The following is a 4,377-nucleotide window of genomic DNA, read 5'->3' as shown; positions in this document are numbered from 1 at the left end:
TTGGGGTGCCAGCAGCTGGTGACCCACATTCTGGAGCCCCTATGGGGGTGATCCCTCTGAATCCTCATTTCACATTGCCCAACTCTGCAGCAGGGACACAGGGCTGTGGAGTCACCTGCCTGGGCAGCACAGCCAATGACCAAGGGTCAGCCTGGGACACACAGCCAGGTGCCAGGCGCTTGCTCAGTACCACTCAGCCTCCCGGCCAGGGAGCCCTCTCTGTCCCAAGCTAGAGATGTGGCCGTTTTCACAGCAGCAGTGAGGCTCCGGCCACCCCAGGGTCCCCTGGCTCGCCGACTCCTCGCCTTGCTAATGTACTTAACCCCCTCCTGGAGATGAGATGAGTATTTCATCTATTTATTATTTGCTCATCGCTGGCATCTGTCCATCCTGAGTTCACTCTGCGCTCATCGCCCCCACAAGGCTCACCGTCACCAACCGTGTCTCAGAACTTCCAGAAGAGAGCTGCCTTCGTGGATGGAGCTGCATGACCCAAATATTACACACCTCATGCACTTCGTAGAAACGAGTGAGCTGACCTAGAGATAAAGGTGGAGCAGGCTGCTTGAGAGCTCGGGGCACGCAGGGCACGATGCCCTGACCTGGTCAAGACTGAGGCCCCGACAGCGGGGCTGTGCTACCCCTGCTCTTGTTACTTGAGCTGGATGAGGCCCGGGGATTCCTGGCCTCTTCCTCTTCTCTTCCCAACACAGGTTAACAGCTCCGCTCAGGTCACTTGTGTCCACTGAATGGCAGCAAGCCAACTGTGGGGACGAAGCGATGGTTACCATGGTGGCCAGCTTCCAAGATGGTCTCTGAAGGGTTCCCATCTCCTGACATTCACAGCCAGCCTAGTCTCCTCCCACAATGATCAGGGCTGGACTGTGTGACCAATAGGATTCGAGGAAATTACCATATGCATATTGCCATCCAGGGCTGGGTCATAAAAGGCCTTGGGGCTTCAGTCTTGCTGTCTTGCGGCACTCACTCTGGGGAGGAAACTTCTTGGGAGGAAACTTGAGCAGCCACATGGAGAAATCCAAGTTGCAAGAGATCAGACCTTCATACCAGCCATGTGAGTGAGTCATGAAGAAGCCTTCAGAGCTGACAGCTTCACTGCAACCTCAGGAAAGACCACAGTAGGACTAGCCTGTTGGACCACGTCTGAATTCCTGACCCGCAGAAACTGAGATAATAAATGCTTAATGTTTTAAACTGCTAAGTTTAGGGTGATTTGTTACGCAGCAGGAGGTGACTAATACAGAAACAGAAAGACTTTTTAGTTGTGAAGGCCTTCCATTGACTGGGTTCCCAGAGTGTGTTCCCTGGCATACAGACCCCAGGCTAGGCTCTGGAAAGCCACTGTCAGCTCAGGCAGACGGGGACTCACCTCCTGCTGGCGATCCCAGGCCGAGGACCTATCAAGGCAGAGCCTGCCCAGCAAGGAGGCTGCTGTCTCGACTCTCCATTTCTCAGGAGTCTTTGGCCATGGAACTCGGTATCAGAGCCTCAGAGACCTCTTTGGGACACATACCCAAAGTGTCACAGAGGTTGGTTCCTAGAGCACTTGAGTATGACTGGTGACATCTGATAAAGGACAAGAGGGTTGGTCTGCCAGGATGGGACCTCTCTCAGCTCCTTTTCCAGCTAAGGCAAAGGGTCTGGTTGGCCCTGGGCCACCTCTGTCCCACCACTTCACCCAATGGTCGTGGTAAGGGCTCTGCACCGGCGACTGGCCATGGACCTCTGTCCATTTGGGGGTTCAAGTCGGAATCCCCAATCTTGGAAGCCCTAGCTCTCAGGAGCTCAGCAGCCAGGTGACCCGGGGGCCGCTGAGCACCCCCAGGGGTCTTCTCTGTCCCTGGTGTTTGCTGCCAGCTGAGCTCCAGGGCCCAGAGGTGGGTGTTTCTCAGAGGGATGTGACTACGACGATCTTAAAACAGCCTGGAAATAGGCGGATGGAGAAAACTCATTTTGTAGGGAACTTTTTAAGAGCGAATCCCCGGCCTTCGGGGAGGAAGGCCGGCTGAGGCCACATTCCTCAGGCCCCTGGGCTGCGTGGGTGGGAGCAGGCGCCCCGCCTGCTGGAAGGCAGAGGTCTCTTTCTTGTGTTAAAAACATGATTTTTACCCTCGTGTTGCGTTGGCTTTCTTGGCAAGGACCTGCGGGCTCTCTAGCTTTTCCAGAACCATCATTTCTTCCAGACACCAGTGACCAGCCCACCTCCCTCTGACCAGAGCCCAGTGGGCACAGGGATGGGAGAGAACCCATGATAACACTGCTGCCCAGTGTCCCCACCCGGCCCCGGCCCAGCACCTGTATCACCGGGAGCGCCCCCAGGTCCACCGCAGCAGAATCCCTATGAGCAGCATCCAGAGGTGGCTCAGGGCAGACGGAGCTGGGCGCCCTGGAACCGCTTTCTCAATGCAGCCTCAGCCGCTGCTCATCACTGGCTGCGTGCCTTCCGGTCCCCCTCCCAGGCTCCCTGTCCCCCTCAGACAGCTTCTCAGAGGGGCCCCAGCTGAATCTCCTGAGAGCCGTCTTGGTTGCTGGCCTCCCTCTCATCACCCAGATCCAGTGTGATGGTCACGGCCGATGCGGGGGAGCTGGGCGCTGAGGTTGGGGTGGCACCAGCCAAGGCGCCCAGGCTGCAAGTGCCCAGCTAGGTGCAGTGGCACCCGGTGTCAGAGAGCAGAAGCCAACTCCCCAGGGTCACACAGGGTGAATGACACTCAGAAAGACCCTGGGCACCCAGCTTTGCGAGGACTTCCCTGACAGAAGGTGAGAATGGCCAAGGGGTGTCAAAGAGCTGCTCCCCAACAACCGGCTTTGCCAGTGCTTCTCAGCCTGGGTATCCTGGGGCCCTCCAAGGCTCTCTACATATGTACAGCCTCTCAAAGTCCCCGGGGGTCACTGCACCTTTACGCAGGCCAGGCTGCCCCAGGCAACACGGGGTACGGTGTCTTGGGCAGGGATGTCAGCCTGGCCGGCCGTTCACTCTCAGGAGCTGGGAGCTGAGTGGCCCTGGATGACCCCAGCAGCTCACTGCTCAGCAAACAGGCGGCAGCCGGGCGGTGTAACCAGGAGAGGACGCCCTCAGCAATCTGCCCCGTAGAGGGGAGCTGGCTCCCTTAGACTGGCCGGAGGGGTCCCCTACTTTCTTATCTTTCTCTAGAAACAGGCTGGGATGTGGCCCACCCGCAGCCCTTGCCTAACACAGCCAGGCCCTGGGTTCCAGCCCCAGCCCTGAAAAAAGAAAAAAAATAGTAAGGACTTCCCCACCCCCGCCGGGGCCAGCGGGCAGCGCAGAGGACAGGGCTGGTGGTCACAGGCCGCGGGTGGGAAGGGCCCGGTGCAAACATCCTCGCCCACGTCCTCCACGCAGGCTGTCCCTGGGGACGGCATGTGGGCTCCTGTGGGCAGGTTTGGGGGGAAGCCAGCCGCAGACACACTCACTCTTGCTGAAACCTGCAGGAGAGGAGGGGCCTGCGGCCAGGAAGCTGCAGGAGCCCTGGGCGCCTCCCTCCACCCAGCCAGGCTCGTCCATGGGGCGCAGCCCCCCCCCCACCGGCTCCACCTCACCACCTCGGAGAGCCCGGGGCCGGGGTGAGGGCGCCCAGAGCAGCGGGCACAGGGCTCTGCAGTTTGCAGTCCCTGGACACTGCCGCTCGCCGTGGTCACCTCTGGGCACATATTTGGGGACTGGTGTATCTTGGGGCCTGGGTATCAGGAGGGCGGATCCAGAGCCCTGCCAGGGAGGTGCGGGACACCCAGGGCAGCCGCGGGATTTCCAGGGCACCCTGAGACAGCCTGCCCTGAGGGACGACCCGGCTCACCGAGCTCACAGTGAAGGACCCCGCTCTCGTGTCCACGCGGCCAGGGCGCTCCATCAGGCGAGGCCTGGGCTCTCCCGGAGGCCTGCAGCGTGACGGCCCATGCTCTGCCCCGTTTTCGCTGCTCCCTTGAAGAGTCCGCCTCCCCCAGGAGACGCGTGCCTCCGCCTGCCGTGTGGCTCCTCGGGTTGTGCCAGGGCCTGCGGCCAGCACAGCCCAGCCCAGGGTGACAGAGGGCCCTCCTTCCTGCGGGACCTTCAGCGGTTCATCTTCTCGCACAGGAAATGATCACCGGCCAGCAGCGCCTCGAGGAGGCCTGGGGGATGCCCTGGGGGCAAGGTGGGCACCACCAGATCACAGACCTGCCCACAGCGGGGCATTGGGGCCTAGGGCTTTCCGAGATAGCCGAGCACAACAGGGGCCGGCGGCAGGTGCTCATGCGCTCCCGTGTTCACCAGGATTTCTTTTACAACCAACAACTCTTAAAGTAAGAGGATGGGGGGACATTGGTAATGGAAAACATGTTTGTTTGTTTGTTTGTTTT

The 4,377-nt window shown here is 59.9% G+C and overlaps 1 long non-coding RNA gene across 1 annotated transcript; it reads right to left on the bottom strand.

Moving 5' to 3' along the window:
- Positions 1–341: 341 nt before the first annotated feature.
- LOC114100683 (uncharacterized) lies at positions 342–4,151 on the bottom strand. The gene is made up of 2 exons (XR_003584124.3): positions 914–4,151; positions 342–764 (listed from the first exon to the last, which is right to left on the bottom strand). It is a non-coding gene; the product is annotated as an uncharacterized lncRNA (long non-coding RNA).
- Positions 4,152–4,377: the final 226 nt, after the last annotated feature.

Source organism: Marmota flaviventris, chromosome 13 (genome assembly GCF_047511675.1).
Source record: "Marmota flaviventris isolate mMarFla1 chromosome 13, mMarFla1.hap1, whole genome shotgun sequence".
Taxonomy (NCBI): Eukaryota; Metazoa; Chordata; class Mammalia; order Rodentia; family Sciuridae; genus Marmota; species Marmota flaviventris.
The sequence above is the reverse complement of the archived record's forward strand: the minus strand, read 5'-3'. Positions and strand labels throughout refer to the sequence as shown.